The 25,016-nt window shown below is 45.2% G+C and overlaps 1 long non-coding RNA gene across 1 annotated transcript; it reads left to right on the forward strand.

Moving 5' to 3' along the window:
* The first annotated feature begins 13,368 nt into the window (after positions 1-13,368).
* On the forward strand, positions 13,369-18,548 carry LOC135401528 (uncharacterized). The gene is made up of 3 exons (XR_010424839.1): positions 13,369-13,520; positions 14,817-14,882; positions 18,395-18,548. It is a non-coding gene; the product is annotated as an uncharacterized LOC135401528 (long non-coding RNA).
* The last annotated feature ends 6,468 nt before the right edge of the window (positions 18,549-25,016 follow it).

Raw genomic sequence — 25,016 nt, forward strand, 5'->3', positions numbered from 1 at the left:
CTATTGAGTGCTGATATTCTGACACCTGCGCAGCTGTGAGCTGTTCTTCTGGGTGAAACAAAGCTTGAAGACTGTGCATGCATTGTGACTCACCGCCGAAGACATAAGTTTGCAGAAGAAATTACTGGACGTGAAGCACAGTGAGGCATGCTCCGTCCAGTGCACAAGGGGGTACTATTACTTTTGAGCCAATACCTTCTGTGCAGGTACATGCCGCGAAAACATCTAGTTCCACTGAAAAGAAGCCACTGACAGTGCGCTTTCTTTTCTGTTCTGGGAGATGAGGACACGAGACCACAATGAATGGCTTCCAAAAGCTATTACGTCGCGTTCTCACGTGGTCTGAGCCAATACGGTCACGAAGCTTCACGGTCACGGTACCTTCGCGGTGCTGTTTCCGGGAAGATTTTTCTTGAATATCTACAGGAAACAATTGAACAAAAATTATGATCATACCTCACAGAGCAGGATGCAAATGCGGTGATGATAGTTTTTCGTGTTCATGAAAATATAGAGGGTCTGTTCTTGAAATGGTGTGGTTTGTTCACTTTCCAGACGACTTCTTTAGATATGCGAAAACAATCATAAATGACGACGAAGCTGTTTTGAAGCAGCGACTGCGACTAATCTTGGCACTGGCCAGAATAGTAGAATGCAAAATTTGTTCAAAGTGTGATATATCACCATACAGACGGGATATGAATGAGCTGAGGAAACTTTTTCTCGTGTAAGGACAGATACACCCGCAGGTTTTCAACATGGAAAATCAGGGTGTTGATTACCACAGGAGGCTAGTTTCATCTCAAATCGAACAATTCGGTACACTTGATGAGCTTTATCAAGTAACTTCAATCACTTATGCTGTTCATAATTATCACAAGAATGGCGTACGCCTCCCGTTTTCAGCAAATCAGGGATGATAATGATATCATTCGAGATGATGGTTGGCTAGGTGCACGCTATGCGGTGAAGTTCATTTCTAAGAGTGTAGCCTTGTTTTAATATTGAATTTTCATAATAAAACGACTAGAACTACCTCGACATTATTTTCGCATTTACGCCTATACGAGGTGGCGGAAAACCTCTGCAAGGTGTTTTGACATTCTAATAATGCATAATATTCTAATAATTCACATTCTGCGTAATTCGCTAAGATTTAACTTTTTTAATGAAGTCCTTTTTATTTATTTCGAAAAACAGAATGAGCAGAATTGCTGGCATTCTTTCTTGTGTTCATTTTATATTTAAGAGCCCTTTAAATATCTGCATGCTTCAAGTTATTATCCACAGAGGTAACATTTCCTTGAGTTTGAGGAACAAACAAACTGAAGAAAATGTTACCTCTTTTTATAATACACCACCTCGCTTGCGCTATTCTAATTTGCTTATTATCCAAATTTCCCACAATGATACCGAAACTACAACAGGAGCAGCGCTCAAAGCCAGGGCTCGGGAACGAACCGACAACTGAAAAAAAAAAAAAGAAGAAGAAAAACGTCACCTTCGCTGGGAGAGGAGCGGAACGAAAACCGTAAAAACCTTTTGAAATATCCTACCACTTATGTACCGGCCATCAGCATTTAGGAGTTTTCTTGGTGTGAATTACAGGCCCAAATAATGACCAATGAGCAAGCAGTCACCCTCGCTGCTCATATTTTAGTGTTTTACGTCTTCCAGTTGACGTTTGAACTGTTACTTGATGGGATTGATAAGATATTTTGCCCTCATGCATTCCTTAGTTTCCTTCCAATCTTTAGGGAAGAGAAACCCGGTTCCATTGCTGCACAATGTGAAATTGAACAGGCTTCGAACAGCTATTTTTATACTAGCTATTTATTTACTTATTTATTTATTATTTATGCTAGATAGACTCTACGTTGCACCAGTGTCAGCACGCCGAGCGGCTGAGCCGCTGAGCTATCTGAGCTGATCGAGGTTCACTCTTGAAATCGTTGCGCCCAACACTAGCGGCACCTTCGAATTCAACTAAAATTGCCCCTCCGTTGAACGTTGAACTGTCCTCGGTTCGTGAGGCGCTGAGCTGTACCCATGGCCGCGCCCATGAGATTAGCTGTTCTCGTTGTTCTATTACTATTCTCGTTGTGTAGAGCGTACACCAAATTGTTTGCAGTCCGGGGTACAGGACTTATGCGAGGGCGAGAGCTTCGGCAGTCTTCCTGTGTGAGGGGGGAGGGGGGATATGTTTATTGAAGAAAAAAAATGAAAGAGACGAAAGGTTAGTCAGGCGTAGGCCGACTTCCTATTCCTCTTCCTGTGGGTCTGTGACTGCATCAACGAACAACGCGTACAACCTGTCGTGATGGCTGTGTGTGCGACAACTCGATGTGTCTCTCCGTCTGTGTGTGTGTGTGCTTCTTTGGGAACCTTGAACTCTGCCCTGACATACACACAGTAATATAAATGTTATACGACTGCGCGCAAGTCCCGTATGCTGTAGGCCTGGGGGTCTTGTCATGATACAGTGAGGAATAATGCGACATACTTGGTTGGAAGTCAAGTATAGGCGACCTGCGCTTCGCTAGGGGCGCCACTTGTTATTGTGCTACAGCGCCTCTCGCGGAAAGCGCGCGCATAGTCCTGCTGTCGAGTGTGGGGAGAAGTGTTGTGTGAGTGCTTAGAAATGGCTCAGGTGATTTTGTTATGTGGCTTTCAAAAGTTGCGGGACATCGCCAGTTATTTCCGAAGCTCTAAGATATGCAAAGGAGAGAAGCTCCTGAAGTCCGGCCACGTCTTGCGTCCGGCGTCTTGCTCAACAGCCCACCGGATATGGACGAGAAAAGCAAACAAAGATGCTCTGGCACATGCACTTCTCATTGGGCGCAGATTCAGAGGAAAAGCCACAGAATATGGTGAATGCAGTATACTTTTTCTGCTTTTTTATAATGTCACATACTTAAATTTTGACCTGTCAGGTAAGATGACAGAGGCCTCTGCACGGAACAGTTTCGCACGCAAACATGATGTTCCAGTGCTTCAGGTAAGAGATGCTACACCTTTTGTATTTGGACATTTTAGGAGGTAACTTCTCACATTGTATGTTTGAAGTTCTGTGTGATCATTGACATTATGCAACCATGGCTGTGTGGAAACCCTGACGGAATCCTCTGGGCCAACAGTGAGCCTCGACTACTGGAAATTAAGTGCCCTTTCTCAAGGCCAATTTTCAGGAATGACACACGCACAACTTTCCTGCCATACTTAGAGTTTGTCGGTGACAGGCTACATCTAAAAAGGAGTCATATTTATTATACACAAGTCCAACAACAACAACTTTATTTTGACTTTGGAGAGTGAGGAGGTTCATCGCCAGAGGCGATACTTACACAAGTCCAGTTGCTCATGTACATAACAAATATCAAAGCAGCACACCTCTACGTCTTCACAACAGTGCAGCTGGCAGACATAGTTGTAGCACGAGATGAGAAGTATGGCGGGCCTTCTAGCCCGCCATAATGAGAAGTTTCTTGCAGAGGTTGTACCCAAGCATGAAAGTTTCTACTTTGAGTACTACCTTCACTTATGTATCACATACTCCACACATTTCTGAACTGGTGTGTAGAATAAACTTCATAATGGTGAAATAATCTATGCTCAGTTTTTTACTTGCATGTGTTGACACACTACACTAAATAGTGTGGATGTTATTCTGCATATGGGGCACTCTACATACTATTTCGTACGTAATAAAACGAAAAAAGAATCACTGCTTTAGTACAGGACTTAGCAAATTTGTCAGCACACAACACACGTGGAATATGTCGTCCATGTAGGGCACAAGTGTGACAAGTATACGAGTGTTCAGGATATTGAAAATTTTTATCCTTTGGATCACACGTTCCACGTGGATACGTACTTGTGCTATATTATGTGTCAGGTTCATGTCACCTTCACTAAATTGAGGCGCCCCATTGGAGAAGGGTGGCATGACTAACACAGCGTTCATTGATTCCATGTCTGCACGTATCCCTGGAAATCCCTTGTCACTGAGAATCACATCTCCTTTTCGCACATACTTCAGGAAGCCAGAGTTCACAGTGATGTACGAATATGTTGCCTGGCCCCCGTACGTTTTCGAAATGAATGATATCATTCCATTTGGCAAAATTCCAACAAGAAATTTCAGTGTGTAGCCATTTTTGTATGAAGAGAAGAGGGCTCGCTGCTGTTGAACCGTTGGTGGCTCCTCAGTTCGTACTTCAGTACAATCAATAATAAATGTGCAGTCCGGATAGTGCAGCTTGAAACATGGTGGGCTGGATACAGACTTGTACAAAATACTGCGCAAAAGTATTTAAAATAAGATACTAAATACTCTACGGAAAAAGTATTTAAAATAGAGTACAAAATACTCAAAACTGAAAGTAATTTGAGTAGAGTACTAAATACTCTATGAAGTATTTAAGATACTCTTTAAAGTACTTTAGTATTAGCAGTAAGTGAAACGCGTATTCTGAACGTGGCCTTACAAATGAAAGGAATAAACTTCATCAGCCATGCATATCTTTCATTTGCAACGTCTTGGTGTCAAGTAATGCTTGGTGAACTTTGGTGAACCCAAGTAAACTTTGTTGATATGTTCTGACCCAAAACTTCCTAATAATCCCTCCTGTATGTCGGTTCGGGTCTTTCAACCTCTGGCACGTGTTTATTGCTTTCATGACCAAGGAAATAAATGCCGGGATTATCTTGTACCTAATCCCCTGGTGATTCGCCTGGCAATATGAATAGGAACGGTTTTCGGACGAAGTTGGCTATTGACAAGCAAGGCAGGCTTGGGACCAGCCTATTGTACAAGAGGATAAATGACAGATTCGCGAATTCCCGAAAAGAAGAAAAAGAAGAAAAAGGGGGTTAAATTCCAGTGAGCTGAAAATCTCGGCACGGCGGGAAGCGTGCTGGATATGGCTTGTGGAGGAAGGAAAGTATTTTGAGTACTGAGTAGCAAATACCGAAAAAAGTAGTTTAAATACATTAAAAATACTTGTCGCAAAAAGTATTGAGTAGAGTACCCAAATACCGGAAAACGTATTTAAAATACTGTATTTTGAGTACGTACTCAAGATACGTACAAGTCTGGCTGGATACAAGTATAGATGCCCGAGATGGAACTGAGATCCACGCTTTCGTTGCACAGGCTAGCTTCAACAGTATACTCTGAAATGTCCGTGATGCTGTAGTTGGGTGAATGGCAAAAAGTGCACTCAGTGCACTAAATGAAATGCCAACTTTGAGCTTCATTAGGAAGAGAAGAAGCCTGTTTTGTAGTGTGACACCACCACCACGGACCCTCGTTCCATCTTAAGGAATGCTCAAAAGAAGAGCAAACACATTTGGAGACACATTTGTCAATCCATTCAGTGCTTCAGGGCTGTCTGCAACACTTGAATATCCTGAAAAGCAGCGACGTTGTTCGTTGGTCTCAGGTGTGTCCTTTGAATTGGAGTTGTCACTAGTTGAAGACTGTGTTGCTGACCCCATGGCACCCTCAGCGTCACATGAAGCCTGGGTTGCAGCATCACTAGAATTTCGGTGAGACACCTGAACTGAAGCTCCTTCTGAGTTAATAGTGCACAAGAACATGAAAAATCCCACTGCACTTTCGTCTGGTGCTGCTCCACATGTTTGAGTCTCCTAAAAGGAAGAGAGGGTGCACATGTACAGCTAATTACAATCAACAGTAACATTCATGAAGTATTGTATTTTTCATGCCCTACATGGTCACTTGTCTTGACTGGAGTGGGATGATGCATTTCGTAGCTTACTGCATCCATCACCTCTGGTTCTGGGTCCATCTCTATCTGTGTTTCACGCAATGCTGTTCGTCGTTTCGTCCACCTAAGATCAATAATAATAAAAATGGTTGTGCATTGGGCAGGACCCCTCAACCTATATGTTTAATCTGCAGTAACTGGGTTTGCGTGAAAGTAAAAGCTGGAGAAAGAAATCGCTAAGCACAATATAAGTTGGTAAGTAACCAAAAAACATGGAGCACAAGAAAATGAGCTGGTACCTTCGATGCCGCCTGTCAGCCGCGTCCACGTTGTGTCGTGCTTTGCACTATGCATCAGGAAAGATTGTGGGAACATAAGAGGGGCTGTTTGCAATGTCGCTCTTCTTGTTACCGACGAAATGCGCACTGCATATGACAGTGTGCTTCGTTGGTGCCCACTTTTCACCGTCTGGGCTGCAACACGCGTTTAAAAAATTGTGCTCAGTTTATCATAAAATAAAATGTGGCACACATCGTAAATTGTTAGGCGTAAATGAACTTACTCAATTCTACGAACTGCTGTGATCCAGCGTTCTCTCCTGTCTTTCTCGTATAACTTTCCGGGAAACGCATAAAAGGTTATACGAGTCGTGGATGCTATGGCGTTCCGCTGGTTGTTGTGACGTAAGTAAATGCAGCAATATTTCCCTCTCGACGACCACCGATTATGGGGTTCGTTTTCCATGGCGCAACAAGAGACAAACACAGATGCAGCAGATGTAACAGCCATGCAGCCAACGAGCCCGAGACTGCGGATATATGCGCGCTACTCCCGCAGCGTGGCGCTGACCTTGCTCCAAAGCTGTAGTGCAGCGCGCCGATAGCGAATGCATTGCCGCGCGTCAGCTCGGTTCCCGAGTGATTGTGCGCTGAGCTGAACTTGCATTTTTGTAAAAAAAAAAAAAAAACTTTAATATATTTCAGTTGTAGCGAGATCGTTTCCTTGGTTTTGTCGCATATTGTACGGGGCTGTTTTCCCGAGGTCGTGGCGTTTCTCAGGTGGTGTAACCCCCCGCTTGAGCGATCGCGGCCTTCCTGAGGGTCCTGTCCCACAGTCTGGGAAACACAGACGTATATTATTTTTTATTTTTTTATTTCAGTGACAACATAAGAGTGATACATTTAAAGGCTGAAAGGCCATCCGGATCATAGCTGAAGCTAGTGCGATCCGTAGAAATATGTCAAACACTGAACCACAAAACTGCTACACTAAAAATATGCAAGTCACAAAAATCCTAAACAGAAGGGATATTAATACAGCTGGTTAATACACGACAGTGCTTCGATAAACAGATATCTATGTTGGTCCATGATCAGTACTGTAAAGTAAGTGCCTATGTAAAGCTAATTTAAAGTTCCTAGATGAAATTACCATTTAATTGATGAAAATACCATTTCCATTTAATTACGCCTTGGTATTGTGAAGTTCGCATCCCATGCTTATTCGGTTGGTGTTGTACTAAGAGATGATGCCCTAGCACGGATCGGATAGTGCGAATTACAGAGGAGAAATGAAGACCTGGAACTAGCCCTTCAGTAATAATATATTTCCTTATCATCAGTACAGTCCTCTCAAAACACAATGTGTTGAATGGCATAATGCGCAGTGACTCATACAAAGGTAGACATGATTGCCTAGGATGCACATTCAATATTGTACGAATTATACGGTTTTGAAGAAGTTCAATGGGTCTCACTCTCAAGTAAGTTTTATAAGTGTGCCCCCATGATTCGATGCAGTATAAGAGATGACATTGAACTAATGAGAAATACAGACTTCTTAAGATAGCCAGAGGGAAGATTTTGCTCACCCTGTACAAAGCGCCACACGCTTGAGATAGCTTCGAACATACTTGTGAAATATGTGGCTTCCAGTTAAGATGGAAGTCTAGCACAACACCAAGGTACTTAATACTATTAAGACGTGCGATGGGTAAACCCTTGATCATAATATTAAATTTTGATAAGTCAACAGTCGACCCCCGTTTATCCGGACTTCATTTATCCGGATCCCGCGGTATCCGGACAAAAGGCACGGGAACGGATTTTCCTCCATGTATTTTGTTCTCGTTTATCCGGACTGCAGCCTCCGGACTCGGACAAGAATTCCAGGGAACGAAAGTTGAAAATTCTTATAATCCAGCTTCAGTTATCCGGACTACCGTGAGTAAGAGGAGACGCTGACCCCGCTTCGTCACCCTTTTCGCTGTGTTGGGGATATTCCCGTCACACGTCAGGGACCTACATTTTTCCGTAGGGGAGACAACCGTGCACGATGACCCCCTTCTCTATTTGTGTGCGTTGGGTCACGTTGACCAGTAGAGTCATTTGGAAATACGTATCTCGAGCAACTGTCCGGTTCTAGAGGGGAAAACTCCAACCCGAGGGCCTGCTGCTTACGGCCCGTTGGCCAATGAAGACATTGCCCAAACTGACCTGCGATCCCTGATGCAGAGGCTCACTGCGACTGCCGTAGATGATGCTGCGGTTTCTGACTACGTTGACGTTGATAAGAATGATGACGCGTGTGCAGCTATGACTGATGACGGTGTGATTGCTGCTGTTGCCTCCGATGATGTGCAGCAAGACGGTGCCGATGACGCCAGTGAGAAACAAGGCTCCGACATTGACACTTTGCGTCCGCACTGACATTCTTCGAGCAGCGCAACAGCGTGGCTCAACTCTATGCAATTAGCTAAAGTTTGCAGGAATCGAGTGCCTACACTACTATGTAACAGCTGATATTGACGAGATTTCTCTGTTTTAATTAAACCTTGCTCGTTTCTAGTCGGTCGTTTCATTTATCCGGATGCCCCGGTATCCGGACGATTTCGCCGGGAACGGCACCGTCTGGATAAACGGGGGTCGACTGTACTATGTATTTTGTCTTCGATATATTTAGGTCAAGGACATGGAAGAAATGCCATAAAAGAGTCAATGTTGGTTCAAATTGTATCTATACATTTGCCAGTAAAAAACAACGCCGTATCGTCAGCATACATGATGTAATTTGAAGACATACCACTGGGGAAGTCATTCACGTACAAAATAAGAAACAGAGGTCCCAAGGCCGAGCCTTAGGAACGCCAGTATGTATTGGAAGTGACGAAGAGTGGTGCCCTGCAATAGATACAGTTTGTGTTCTATTGCTGAGGTAACTGGAGAAGAACTCTACTGAGTGGTCTCTTATACCATATTTAGACAATTTAGCGAGGAGGATATTGTGTTGAACTGTATCGAAGGCCTTCTTCAAGTCTACAAAAATGCCAACACAGCATTCACCTCTATTAATAGTACTGTTGATAATTGCTCTCAGTCCTCCGCTTTGGGAGTGACGTCACGCCGCCGGAGCTTCTGCGTCCGCGGAAGCAGCTCTGTTCTTTAAACCTCGTTTATTTAATATCTAAGCACTTTTCGGAAGAAAAAATGCCAGGTAGGTTGTCGGTCGATGCCAAAAACAGTGGCATCAGTTTCATAGATAGGTTTCGGGATGCGACCGTCCCTTTAAGACATATGTCGGCACAGGTCCCTATGAAGTCGGTCCAGGAAGCACTATCCCCCTGGCGATAGCCGTGACGTTGCCCGTCTAAGCATGGTCGACTATGCCAAGCAGTTCCATCACTACCACCACGCTGTAAGAAAAATGCCCGTAATTTTACTGCACACGTGACTGCTAACTCTGTTGCCGGCACATGCGCCGTAACATTTATGCTGCACAAAATCCGTCTGGAGTGCACACAGTGCAGCTTGACCAGCGTTCTGCGGCGAAGCTCGCGACACTCCGAAACTTGGCATGGCCCCAACAACATCGCTGTTTTGGGCCATGTAGCGAGCGCCATATGGCAGATAGGAGAACTAAGTTCGGCACACGCTTTCAATGGGGAAATCGGGAAGCTTTCAAGCCTCGTGTGATACATCGAGGCCTAGGCAGAGTGCACTCCAAGCGATTTTTTTTTTTTTTGAATAACTATAGGTTACGGCACATATATGCTGGCAACAGAGTTAGCAGCCACTTGTGAGTAAAATTACGGAATTAGTTTTTTTACAGTGCAGTTTAATATCCATTTAATGTAAGTGTCAGTCTTTTCGCTTTTGCGAGATGTGCAGTGGCTAGGCCTCCATGTGTTACACCAGGCCTGAAGGCTCTCAAGAAAAAAACGTTCGCTTACCTGCCACATTGGCGCTCGCTACATAGCACAAAAGGCTGCTAAGCAGACCGCGATCCGCAATGAGGAACGACTATACTACCCGTCACCTTCGCTCATGGTACAGCATGCTGCAGCTTCGTCCACGGATTGTGTCGGTTGTGTGCGCTACTCACGAATGACTGTCACCATGTGTTCGAATAAACGTTTATCTAGAAAACCTTTGACCAGGAGCATTGATTTGAGGTACACTGTTATTCGAAAAGGTGTTCTAATGCACTTTCATCTGCGCATATAGGACACATAGTTCCCGATATTTTTAAACGTTTAAACACATTAAATCGCAAATGTACATTTGCGTGATGACGTAAAATAGGTGAACTCTGTCTCCCGTTAGTCGTCAGTCGTCACCAACGCAAGCAAATTATTTCTCAACGTGTTTGATTCTGCCGCACTCTATAGTACCATTACGCAACCGTTCACGTCAGTTTATTGGCGAACGCAGGATTGTGTTCGGTCATTCGCAAAGTTTTCACTGTGGCGGAGACGTTGAAGATCGTATGTGTGAAACTCAGAGTTATCAAGGAATCGATACTTTCGGGAAGGGATTTTTTTGGGACTGAATGCATTCAGTAGTAGGTCCACCCTTGAATACGGTAAGGCTTAACATAAACTTTGTTCGAGGGAGCCAATTCAGCGAATTCTTTATCATTTTCAGGTTGCATACAAGCTTGACTGGTAATGGGACGTGTCACCGTGACTGAAACATACGTGAGGTCATGTTGCTTTACAGGTCCTTACATTTTTTTTTTTTTTTTTTTTTGTGGCGAGTCGCTAACGACGTACGTCTATTTGTTTTACAGTTTTATCATGCAAATTGGCCGCTGGACGTTGGAACGCTGGAAGAGACATGCTTTCAACGAAATGATACACTGAGGCGTCATGGTATTAACGTGTGAGAACTTGCAGTGGGTTCTGTAGGTACTGTGACTTTTCGGATTTGCATTTCGTTTTGCCGTGTGTGGTGGTCGATACCGGACACTTCGATACTAATGACCAAGCCGGTTTGGGTTAGAATTTGGACGTATGTACTATTTCACTCTTTGTACCTGTTTCGTGTCTCTATGGCTAATAAATGTGCGTTACAGTTCATATTCGTTCTTCTGTGGTGTCAAACTGACGTGTCTTCTCTCGTTTGCATAATATCGTTCGGTATGTCGTATTTCACTCCTCGTTTGGTATATCATGTGTGCTACAGAACATTATCGAAGGAATATATCTATTACAGCCCAGAAGGGGTATATGCTTGCTCCTTACTAGAAATGGTCAAAAAACTCCTTTGGAGGTGTTCGCAATGGGTCAAGCCATATACTCCTCTTCTGGAGTTAATGTGTGCTTTTTTGAATAACAGTGTAATTTGGGTGTTCAAAGTCGGCACAGCACATTCCGGACTGGCAGACGATGCGAGCAGACGACAACCATCGTTATCACACAAGGTCAGTCATACTCGCGTATAAAAGTTGTTTAATTAGGGAAAGGAAGTATCCACGGAAAGAGACACGGCCCAAGAGGACAACGTTCCCAGTGGAAGTTTCTTGCAGTAAAATTTTCAAATGCGTTCAAAATCACCGGTCCGGCATCAGTTGGTCCTGCCGCCTCCTCACGCGAAAGAGAGTTTGACAAAAAAGAAGAGTCTTGCTTATGCCCCTTCCTTTTCTTTCATTATGATGCACAAGATTCATAAGAGAAATTGATACACTTGACACAAGCAAAAAAATTTGTGCGTATTCTTTAGAAATCCTCACGCCATGCAAGGGATAATCGACAGAAGGGAGAGGGCGCAGACTAACTGGTGCATAACGATGAAGGAACGAATAACCGAGAGACACTATACGTGTCCCGTGTCTTTCGGTTATTCGTTTCTTCATCATCATGCGAGGGATAGTTCCCTCTTTCTTCTCAGCAGGCATACAGCATAAATTTAGTGTCTGTACTGACTGTATCAAATCATCGTCGTTGAGAAATTCCCACGCAACACATTCGATTTCCCAGAGCGCGTTCTGCGGCGAAGCTCGCGACACTCCGAAACTTGGCATGGCCCCAACAACATCGCTGTTTTGGGCCATGTAGCGTGCGCCATATGGCAGATACGTGAACTAAGTGCGGCCCCCGCTTTCAATGGGGAAATCGCGAAGCTTTCAGGCCTGGTGTGATACATCGAGGCCTAGCAGAGTGCACTCCAAGCGATTTTTTTTTCCAATAACTATAGGTTACGGCACATATATGCCGGCAACAGACTTAGCAGCCACTTGTGAGTAGAATTACGGAATTATTTTTTTACAGTGCACCGTACGTAACAAAAGTATCATATTTAGTATGGGAATGTGGACAAGCAGAGTACAATTTTATTGGAACAAGTATACCTGTGTAACCACACATGAACAAAAGAAGATAGGTCAAAGTGCTTACTCTTGCGGGTAATGCAAAATGTACAATAGTTTTACGTTTCACAAGCACGGAGTAGAAAGGAGGAGACCGACCTCCGCAGGTCCCTAAGCGATAAAAGAATGTCCCTAATTCGCTGCACAATTTCGGAACGCGGATCGCCCTGGGAGGCCAGACTTCGCAACCTATAGCCCTCACAGCGCATTATTTTGCGAACGTTTTCATAAGAACAATGCTATATAACTACTATTTGACATTGCAGATCCACATATTGCACCTTCAAAACTACCTCATTAAATTTTTTCGTCATGTCCTCTCGGTATTTCTTCAGCAGACAGAGGGCGAATTTTCGAGAGAAAAAAGCCACCCTGTATACTTCCAATAGGAACCCACCGACGATACGAAGAGCGAAATATGTCGCGTTAACCCGAAAGGGGTAACATGTACTATAAGCTATATTTATGCTGGAAAAGCTTAAGTCTCCTTAGGCTTCTTTCTCAGTTAGCAGAAATCACGAATCATAACACATTCCTCTGGCGCATATGTGTTATCAATATAGACCCCCCACATATTCCATGAAATATGCTTATTTACTTACGATCCTTCTCTCGTTTCTTAATTCACGGTTGCGTATTTCGTATTTCGAATATCTCAGTAATTGTGTATTACCATTTTGTCTTCGAATAACTTGGTCTATCACTTCCCCATGCAGTGTCCGGAGAAACCTTCGGCGTATGTCAAATACATAAATAATTACTATGAACAGTACGAAATAATGGGGGAAGGTTCACAAAACACATTTTTCAGGTTAGAGAGACTTTTAGTAACGTGACAGTTCATCACTGAGGAAATAATACTGCGAGTACCATGCGTATTATTGTGAGATGATTAAAAATGCCTATCGCAACACAATCCTCACCATTGCAATACATGACCTTGCTCGGGAATGAAGGGATAATGAAATGCCGATGCCAATGGGGGGGATAATCGACAGACGACAGCGATGAAGTGCAGCCGCGTGTCTCGGGCAGAGTTCTCATCGGGCCCCACGACCTTAGAGTTGATACCTACGTGGTAGCTTTCTTACCTGCCTGAGCTCCTTAGCCGTAGCTGGGGCCCTCTCGTTCTTCGAAAGCCAAGTAAGTTTGTACCATCTGTAACAGCGGCAGTATACTGCACTACACTACAATATAGGGCAGTATATTGCTGCGGAAAGTACGTATCTACAAGCGTGTTACCCAACAATCGTCCACCGGCGCCAGTAGATCACTCTGGCAATTGCTCTATGCACATCTCCCGGGGCACTGGAGAACAGCCTTTCGACAGCGTTTGGCAACACCCCCCGCTCTCATTGTTTGGACTAGGGGATTCCGAGCTTTCACGTTATAACTTTTCCGCTACTATGTTCAACGATTTCGAAATTTACCAGGATTTAATATCTTTCAGAGCTTTATATGCACACGACACAATATTCCATCTACATCGAGAAGCTGCCGACTATGGCATGCCGGCTCCGGTAGACGATTATTGGGTAACACCCTGTACTAAGCAATAGGTCAGCCAAAGGGTCATAGTGACTGCTCCAGGCGCGTGTGTGTGTGTTATTTTCGTACTGCTCCGGGAATAATGACTGCAGGCACCATCTCTTTGTGAGTGTGCATCCACTCTTGTAACAATGGGTGACGATGGTGTGTCATCCCCGCTATGGCCGGTGTTTTGTCTGCCCTGAAAAAATATTCATATGGCCAAGTTGCCAGTCTGGCCTAAGGGTAAACGACAGAGGCAGATACAGAACAATGATTTTCCCGTAACATTTTACCATTTGTAGTACCATTTTTGGACCATTTTTAAGAAATTAAGTAGGGCTTTAAAAAGAAGCTTTGTTATGGACAATGTTTCACGTGGCTTTCGAACCGCTATAGGGGCCCCCGTCTCACACTGGATGACTTGATGACGGTGCTCTGGCTAACGTGCAATCAACAGTGTGGAGTGATTGGCTTGCGTGTGAGAACCCCTCAAGTGAGTGTGCGGAGCTCAAGCGTGACATTCGACGTCACTTTAAGGGGTGCTACGTCTCAGTGTGGGTACATGCCCAAAGGTACCGCAGGACAGCATCCTGATAAGAACAGGACAAACAGGAAGAGAAAAAGAAGTAAAAGTTGAAAGTAACAAATAAGAAACCAGCCCGAATAACTTAAAAAAGAACAAATCTTTCGCTTTCTTCCTTAAATTGGTAAATTACGTCCCTAGCAGTAGCATAAACAATTTGAAAAGACTTCGCGGTACACTATTCCCCTTTCCTTTTAATCTGTAATTTCCAGTGTTAGCAGAATTGCGCAAGGCCTGTCCAGAAGCCGCGTGGTAATGAGTACCACGCTTTATATGATATTTCCATCTGTTACATTTTGTGTACCACTTCTGTTTCGCACCTTCAGGGAGATGACATTCACGCAAATCGCCTGCGAGCTTCGTGAACTGCGTTCGAACCTGGTGCAGCTTTGGTAAGTACGTGACTCGTACTTCGAGCCTTCGTAGCGATATTATGCAACGTATATCCGGTTCACGACGAGAGAGCAATTCCGAAGCCCCGTCACTAGCACCTTACGCCTCGTAGGTTCCTCCAGGTTCCTAGGTTCCAGCAACTTCCCAGGAATGTTCATAGTCAATATTTACGATTGGCGCGAGCAGTAATATAGTAAAATATTTCGGGTAGGGTTCTACCATCGCGGGGAGAGTATTTCATCCTCGTTTCGCTTTTCCCAAAGTCGCTACACTCTTAATCACAGGTATCGGTGGATCAGTTTGTTGAGTTTTCGTCAAACGATCCCAAGGATGAGGCTTCGAACTCCGCCGAGAAGGTCAGCAACTTGGTGGCATTAGAGTCACTGAATAGCTTCAGAGTACTGCAATTGATGTACAACTGCAACTTCTAAGCCATGGAGGCGCCATGTGGGGACGCCATATTGGCTCCGTTAAGTTCGTCTGCTACACTCTTAGAAATGCACTTCACGGTATAGCACGCTCCTAGCCAACCATCATCTCTAATGATATCGTTTTCTGCCCTGATTTGTTGAAACCGAGAGGCGTACGCCTTTTTTGTGACACTTATGCTGTTCATAATTGTCACAAAAAAGGCGTACGCCTCCCGTTTTCAACAAATCAGGGCAGATAACGATTCATTCATTCGAGATTATGGTTGGCTAGGAGCGTGCTACCCGGTGAACTTTTAAGAGTGTAGCTACAATAGCTAAGCTATTCAGTGACTGACAAGTTACTTCGACACGCCGTCTTCCGCGAGGGACGTTAAATATGCTGAGCTGTGCGTTGAGATTTCAGCGCACGTTAAAGAACCCTCAGGAAGGGCAAAATTAATCGAGAGACCGACCACTATGGCGTCGCTCATGATCACAGCTCTCTTACGACGAATTATCCTTATTACGCATGTAAAACATAGCTTGACCACATAGCGCGCTGACATGCTGAAGGTCAACCATTGCACAGAATGATACCGTTATCGCGCTCCCGATTTGTACAAACCGCGGGGCGTACGCGCTTTTGAGGCAATTAACATTTATCTGCAAGTGTCACAAAAAAGAGTATGTCTCCTGTTTTCTACACTATTAAAAATGAACTTCACCTTATAGTACGCTCCTGTCCAACCATCATCCTGAATGAAGTTGTTTTCGCCCCTGATTTGTTGGAAACGGGTGCCGCGGCCGTTTTTGTGCCCGTTATGCATTCGACAAATCACGGGCGAGAACGGTGTCAATGGGGATGATTGTTGGCTTGGGGCGTGCTATGAGGTGAAGTTTGTTTTTAAGAGTGTACAAATCAGGTGAAAGAACGATATGTTATTCGGCATGACGGTTGGCTACCAGCGTGCTATGCAGTGAAGTTGTGTTTTAAGAGTGTACCAACGGTGCGATTTCGAGGGAAGGGCTTGAATCCTCACACCCACACCCCTCTCTGGCAACGCCACTGGACACTCTAAAAAATTGACGGCATAATACGCTCCGAGGTAATCATCAGCCCCAATAACGTCGCTCACTCCGCTGATTTATTTATCTATTTAGTTATGAGTAGAGAGCTGGTTTTTAGGAACTCACAGGTAGCGCCCTTTGTCATGTTCAAACTGATACAAAAAGGCACGCTGTTCTGTTTTAGATTGCATTGTGTAGAATGGTTGGCCTTCAGGGTGTTATGTGGTCAAGTTCTGTTTTAAGAGTGCACCCTTTAACGTATACGCAAGAGCGAGAGCTTCGCCGCATGGAACCATCTGAGCCAACCGCTGAGATGAATGGTAGTTTGACGGGAGAGCGGGACGGTGCATCGTTTCTTTTCTTTTTTGCAACCTATACCCAGCCTATCACCTAACCATTTGCCTATACTCAAATTGCCACAAAACGGCGTACGTATCCCATTTTTTCAACAAATCAGGAAAGGTAACGTAATCATACTCAACGGCGGATAGGTCTGAGTCTGCTTCGCAGTGAGGTTCTGTTTTGAGATTGCACCTAGTACTACAGTCGACCCCCGTTTATCCGGACGGTGCCGTTCCCGGCGAAATTGTCCGGATACCGGGGCATCCGGATAAATGAAACGACCGAATAGGAATGTCCTACAGAGTAAGGTTTAATTAAAACACAGAAATGTCGTCAATGACAGCTGTTACATAGTAATGTAGGCACTCGATTCCTGCAAACTTTTGCTAATTGCATAGAGTTGAGCCACGCTGTTGCGCTGCTCGAAGAATGTCAGTGCGGACGCAAAGTGTCAATGTCGGAGCCTTGTTTCTCACTGGCGTCATCGGCACCGCCTTGCTGCACATCATCGAAGGCAACAGCAGCAATCACACCGTCATCAGTCATAGCTGCACGAGCGCCATCATCCTTATCAACGTCAACGTAGTCAGAAACCGCAGCATCATCTACGGCAGTCGCAGTGAGCCTCTGCATCAGGGATCGCAGCTCAGCTAGGGGAATGTCTTCATCGGCCAACGGGCCGTGAGCAGCATGCCCTCAGGTTGGAGTTTTCCCCTCTAGAACCGGACAGTTGCTCGAGATATTTCCAAATGACTCGACTGGTCAACGTGACCCAACGCACACAAATAGAAAAGGGGGTCATCGTGCACGGTTGTCTCCCCTACGGAGGAATGTAGGTCCCTGACGTGTGACGGGAATAACCCCAAAACAGCGAAAAGGGTGACGAAGCGGGGTCAGCGTCTCCTCTTACTCACGGTAGTCCGGATAACTGAAGCTGGATTACAAGAATTTTCGACTTTCGTTCCCTGGAATTCTTGTCCGAGTCCGGAAGCTGAAGTCCGGATAAACGAGAACAAAATACATGGAGGAAAATCCGTTCCCGTGCCTTTTGTCCGGATACCGCGGGATCCGGATAAATGAAGTCCGGATAAACGGGGGTCGACTGTACTTAGAACGCGTGCTACCTAGTACGCACGATTGTCTCAAGCAGCAGCTCTCAACCAGTGGAGAATTCTCCCTGGGGGGAATTCGGTAATGTCATAAGGGAAACGACGCCACGAAACATTCGCCTCCAATCGGCCCTTACGTAGTACGTAGTGCCACGATAAAGAAGGTGTGGTACTACGTATGTACAGTAGGACGTATACAGCAGGACGTATGTATGTACACGTAGTCCACTCTACGTAGTACGTATGTCATTCACAGGACATGTCCCTCGCCGGGAATGCCTCGACGGTATGTGGTTGTGGCTCCTGGGTGCGCACTGTAGTTGGAAGTAAGGTCCCTCGCCACGAACGGACAATACTTTCAAGAAGCTCGACGCAGCAATAAAATACCTCAAATTTTTATGCATGCGTTCCTTTGGAGTTAATACAAGGAGGAAGGGGGGAAGGTAACGCTTTGATGAACGGCAAAAGGGGTGCATGGAGCAAAAAAGGCATCATTTTGGCGTCGGCGTATTAGATGTGTTCAAACGCCAGAATATTTCTAACTGAGAAAAAAAAAAGATTCACTGTCTCACTGTCTTTCAGGCGAAAGTGGATGAAAGAAAAACAAGACTAATTGTTTCGCCCAGAAATTGGCAACGGACACTTACTGCACCAGTCGCTGTTATGCGTCGCATGGTGTCACGACATCTTCACAAAATCCGAAGTGAAATAAAATGTTAGCGACGTCAAACGGCAATTCAAGCGAGTCGTTTTCTGTGTCCTACACAAGCAATTTCACACAGTTAGTACGGAAGCACGATGTGCTGAACAAGTACCCATGTGTGAACGGGTACTTTGACATTGTTGGGTTGTTTACTGTACCGACGTTGTTCGGAAATTCACCAACGCTCCTCAACTTCCAGTCCACCGTGCTGCTCAGGTAACTCAGTGGTCTTCAACTACAGTTACACTACTCCCGAATTTCCTACTCGTCTCTAGTCGTGAAGGATGCCACACTCCTAAACGGGAACACTCTGCTTTACTTTGGTTCCCGTGTGCACTCTTAATACAGTTGCAGTGTGCAGTTCGTTTTGTTTCCGTGGGATGATGTGTCTGGCCGCGGACAACAATGACATGCCTTGCTGCAACACGCTACTGCGCTGAATCCTCACTTCTATCGCCAACGTCCTGGGGCGAAGCCACGGGTTGAGAAGCTCCCCAGCACATCCGGACCTCTGGGACATTCAGTGATCGCCGATCAGGACTCATGGAGAGGAACACCGCCTCCTTCGGTAGACAATTCCTTCGTTAGTTCGGCAGACAATTCAGCCATTCACAATCCCAAACGGCCACCGTCATCAGAGCTCAAGATCATGGCGCTAGGACCCTCTTCGTGAGCCTACCGTGCAAGTCTTTCCACCGGAGGTCGTAATGGGAGGTCACGCTCCCTTCTTCCGACCCGGCGCACTTCGGTTTCAAAGCCCCGTACCAGTGGTGGTACGCCGTGATCCCGCATTCTTCTTCAGGCATCCACGTACTTTGTGATGGCACTCCCCGGCATCACCAGCGACACTTCAATGAGCAACCGCTATACCGGTCTCGGTATGTCGTTGGCCTTACGTCGCACTTACATCAGATCGGCACGCTGTCCACGCTGCTACCATCGCCCTGCTATCATCTGGCACACTGGGCATCTCCATTGGCGCAGGAGCACGATGCACGGCACACAGCATCGGGAAACATAGACAGTAGCTATCTTGTTGCTGCCGCGCTTACGCCCTTAAGCTGTACGCCCAGCATTCCTCACTCACTTGCCGTCGTCATTCTTCATGTTATCGGCGGGAACCTCAATCACAAGCAACGCTCTACGTCTGAGGAGGGGGGGGGGGGGTGATGCGGCGGTCCTTTGACGACGATGGCGTGCCTTGCTGCCATGCGCTATACCGCGTGGTCTCGTCCGGTCTATCAGCAACGTCCTGGAGTCCACGTCCACGGGTTGAGAATCGCCCCCAGTACATACGGTCCCCTGGGACATTCCATCATCGCCGATGAAGACTCATGTAGAGGAACACCACCTCCTCTGCAAGGAAATCTCTGGATTTCTGCTCCTGGATCACCGAACGATCTGTCTGCTGGTGTTGTATATTACTCGGTGGGATAGCACATCCTAGGTGTGTGCAGTATGTGCAAGTGTGCAGAATAAGCTTAAATGGTTCGTACTGGGTAAACGTAACATTTCTACAGGATGCGCGTGCTATCAGAAAGTACTAGCTTGCAAACTCCTCTTATGTGCTTTTTTGATGTGGGCATTAATAAGGATAGCGACAGAAGTAGGGTCAGTCGCATATCTTCTCCTATGTGATGAAATGTGTTTCGCAAGATGCTGTGTACAACCTATCGCGAAATTCGAATTGCCTCTTGTGTCCTCAGTTAAAGCAAATGGTCACGATGCTATTCACCCTGCTCTCTCATTGGAGGACCAGTGACCATGTGAACCAGTCAGAACCAGTGTGAACCAGAATGTTGTCATTCGGGATGATGTTTGGCTAAGAGTGTGCTATGTGGTGAAGTTCATGTTTAAGAGTGTAGAGCAAAACGTCATGTGTACATCCGCATTGGCGTCTGATCGGGTGCTACAATTCTTCATATGACGTAACAATGGATGGAGGTATCTGGATGACGGTACGTCTACTCGCCCGTATCAGAAAAACAAGTGTGTTAACACTGCACATCTTATGAAGTATTGAAAAATAAATTGTAAATAGAATTAAGAAGCGTAGAACTACAACACTACACCTCTTACACCCGTAACTAAATACACGCAGCTAGGAGTTCTTACCTCGTTTAACGTGAACAGTGATTATTCTTTGGATATGGACTGCAAGAAGGGAGGCTGGGAGATCTAGCTGAAGAGTAGATTGAGTATAATGTTTAATTCGTAACTGTGATCTCCATAGTGAATGTTCACACTTGAGCAAGACATCTGAAATAACATTGCACTGCCTTATGCTTTTATGTTGTATATGCATGCTTCTGTTAAATATGTACGTTGAAATGCGGGCAAAATATGTGCGGTTTTGTAACATGAATGGTTGTGTTTCTATTCGTGCTTGCACTGAGAGATGCATGCTGTGTGTCAAACCGTCATTGCTTGCCCTAGAAGAAGAGGTTGCAAAGAGGTTGCTATCTTGTGACTGTCGCAGTAAAAACAAAAATATGATAACATCTGTAGAGCCATAGAAGTCGCCATCTGAGAATGGGGTCTACTACCTTGTATAGTCATATACAATATATTGCTGAGGGATAGAAAGAGGACCATATTGGAAGGCACCCAGTAGCATCCTATAGGGCCGTAATGAGACCCTTTACGTATGGTCCAATTAGATCCAGTAAATGGGATCCAATATGATTCACATGAGTGGGACCATTTTCATAACCACACATTATCACACATTAAGGGGATCCTATTGAACCACCTACTCAATTTTTTATATTGGTCCTTCAGTTCCCCTCGCAGCTAAAACGAATGTCTGTCGCGCACGTTCAGATAACATGTTCGTTGGCCATCCCTTGGGAGTATCACAGACCAAATTATTGCATTTTGTGTAGTGTAATCCTCGTAGTGTTCTCGACATTAGTAGAAACAAATAGTTCACCTGTGTCAATCCATAGGAACTGACTTCACATCTATTCCTGAAATATTCATCCTCCTATTCACGACACCAGCGTTCAGGTTAAGGAGATGTTTGGCCTTTCCTGGGAAATTCGTCAGCTTGGATTTACTAGACAGAATATTGTAAGATTAGTTTTGTATTCGTATGCCTGATTCGTAATGGAAACTCTTGGATAGACTCGGACAGCCCTGAGCAACAGTAACGTGTAAATGTCGGCGAGAATAATCAATCCTTGCGTTCTCGAACGGAGTCCATGCTCCATAAGGCCGTTTTAGCAATCCCAGACACGGTCCATAATGCATGGACATTTTTGTCCATGTTTTGTTTCCATTTTGTTTCCATAATGCATGGAAACATATTCATTCACAGGCGCTTAGATTGGAGCAACCAAGCAATGTGAGCAAATATTACTCTTATACTCGCTTATACTCTGCAAGACGCACCTTGTTACTGCGTTGGGTGGGAAGACGCAATCGCACGTGAAAATTCCCAGTAGTAAGCAAAATCTCTTCGTCGAGGAATCGGACACCATTCTTTCACGCCATGCATGTAATGCATTTAATACTGTTATCATGTTCTTGAATACGGAAGCATCGCGGCTTCAAAAGGAGCCATGGACAAGAAAGGCGTACAATCGGGACCTCCTAAGTGAAATCTGAGAGGACATAAGGTAGTTATCATTATTGTCTTTGATGAACACCAAGTTCACGAAGGTCCTATGAAGGGAATGTGCAGTTTATAGTGAGATTAGGTGCCAGGTTATTGTGCCAAGTACTCAACCTGGCGTCATGTAGCTGAAGGTGTCCTTGGACTCGGAAGTACATTGTACAATCTATGCACATTGACCCAGTCTCCGACTTACCTCGAAATGGAGCATGCAAATGGGCGCGGTTGCTGTGCGTGCAAGTATGATAACGTACCGTAAAAGAGGCACGGAAGGAGTTTCAGTTATTGCGGCTAAGTAGTTGCTGGCTGCCTTTGGACGGCGTCCCACCTTCTGGAGTCCACAGGTTCGACAATCTACGTATAGCATCTAGTCCGTAGCTGAGACAGCTTCGGGGGCTGCCAAACGTACAGCGAATGATGTTAGAGCCTAGTTTGCCGTAAACCGCCTCCATGCAGTTTGTGACATGGGCCGTTTAGCACCGGTAGAGACACCGAGAATGAGATGAGAACTGGAGTATGGTTGATGAGTAGATGGTCCCCAGTTAAAACAGACACATGGGCGAGTTGGTGATGCATACTACAGGGAACAAGTGCAATGGAAGACAGACGTGAACGAGACAAAAAATGTGCTTGTTCTGTCGACGTCTGTCTTCCGTTGCGTGTGTCTAAACGTGGATTCCGGTGTAGTTTGTTCTTCTGTGCGAAATTACCCTAAGAAATCTCGCACTCAAAAGACAGCATCCGCTGGGAACGACCGATTTAACATCTTGCATAGACAGGTGACAGGGACATTCATATTTCCAATGTTGTTATCGAGCAATGCTAGGCAAAGCAAACCGTCTAAAATAAATGTGGTTCTGATCACACGTCCATGTGGCTTGCCGCCGTGTTCTATCCTCTCATGTAATTTCCCGCAACCTCATGATAGTTGCCAATGGGTTCAAAGTAAGATTAGTGCGTCTTTCGCAGAGGTTCCAGAGTGAACTCTGTTCGAACAATACACAAAATATTATAAATACCATAAATTACCTTTCCTTCCCTGTGAGAAAAACTTCCCATGACATAATCAGTTGAATCTAATTTATTTGTCTGTATTGCTTGTAACATATAAGTATTTATTTGGCATCTTTTTGCTAGCAGTCTTTGAGCACACCTCCGTTGAGGATTTCGCCGTTTGTGGGCACTACTAAAAAATAAATAAGAATAAACATGTTTGATGACCGATAAGAGGCTGGGAGTACATAAGCAAAAGTTGCAGATTCCCATTCAGAACTTATGAATCATTGGCTAATTGGGCATTAATTCAGTACCTGCTAGCACAGGTGGTCATAACTAAAGATGAGTGCAGGTGCGGGTATACCCGCGGATACCCGTGGGTACCCGCGTAAGGTTGTTCTTCGCGGGTACACATTTCTGTGTGATCGCACGTTGCGGGTAAGGTGCGGGTCGACCCGCACTGCCTCCGCGGATTTCGCGGGTATATACCCGCAATGCCCACAGGCGCAAAACCATCCCGCCGGCTTTTGGTGGACGACTCGATTCATTGCGAACATTTGGCCCAAAAGAGATTCCAAGATGTTACATATCCAGACCTTCAGTGGTACAAGAGATGATGACAGTTTTGTCATTTACTGATACCGCGTTCTATGCTTGCTCTTTGACATTGACAGAGGGGGGCAAGAGTCCAGCTGATTAAGAGACTGGGAATGTGCAGTGCGGAAGGTTGGTAGTATGGGCAATGAAGAATGGAGTAGTGTATTGCCCCTGGCAACGAAACTCCCCATTCATCATCTCTTACAGGAGTAGTAAAGTAGTTGTTGTTCCGCTCTTTGACCATGTTTGCCGCATGGGGCTACTTTTGGCTATCTTTGGACGCCACGACTGGTACGCTTCGTGTTAGTAAGCTGGCAAAAAAGTCTGCAGTCGCCGCAGCGTCTGACGCATCAATAAATAATTTCGTGCTGGGAGGATCATGTGGGATAACTGAAACCTGCGTACGCATTGGGCCGCGGGTGCATCCGCGGGTATGCGGGTGCGCGTAGGGATGTGCGGATGCGGATTGCATCAATGGCATTGCTGCGGATGCGGATGTGGGTCGTGCTCCTTCGGGTGCGGTGCAGTTGCGGGTACGAATTTTCATGCCCGCACTCATCTCTAATCCTAACCACCGAACGTCCAAACGCACCAAAACGCGGAAGTGGTTCTTAAGGGTACACGAGGAACGAGGCATAATTGAAGTTTTTGCAGCGGCGATTTGTGTATATGTTGTTGTACAGCGCGGAGGGACAGCATGAACCACACAATGAAACCGTAAGTTACATATTGCTGTGTAAGTTATTTGCAATATGTACACAGTTTCATTACGGTTTCATTCTGTCGTTCGTTCGACTTTATGGTGAGTGATATCGGCGGAGATGAGGGAGTATGAAGCATGTTGCAAGCTCGACAGAGCTACATATATGAGCTTTCTCAGCAGAAAGCTGAAACGTTAAATTTTCTGGCGAGTTGGCTAGCGTGTGTCAGATTCAGCTAAATTAAATGTTACTGAAATCACAGCAGTTCTTCGTTCACTTCCAGTATACACACTTTCACAGGAACTTCTTACGACACAACTACATATTTTATTTGACACACGGACACAGTTCATGTTACACAACGAGCTCTGAGGCGGATAGCGGTTTCTTCGTATGCGTAAATCAAGAGAGCACCCAAGCACTGCCGCATATCATGCATATTTGCTACAAGAGGTATACAGCGCGTCTTATATATACAGAGTGAGAAAAGAATGCGTTGCATATAGAGATCAACTGCGGGCACGAACACATACTCAGCACGAAAACGTAAAGCCAGAGGAATCGTTGCAGCAAAGAAGGCAGAGATTCACA

Source organism: Ornithodoros turicata, chromosome 1, assembly GCF_037126465.1.
Source record: "Ornithodoros turicata isolate Travis chromosome 1, ASM3712646v1, whole genome shotgun sequence".
Classification (NCBI taxonomy): domain Eukaryota; kingdom Metazoa; phylum Arthropoda; class Arachnida; order Ixodida; family Argasidae; genus Ornithodoros; species Ornithodoros turicata.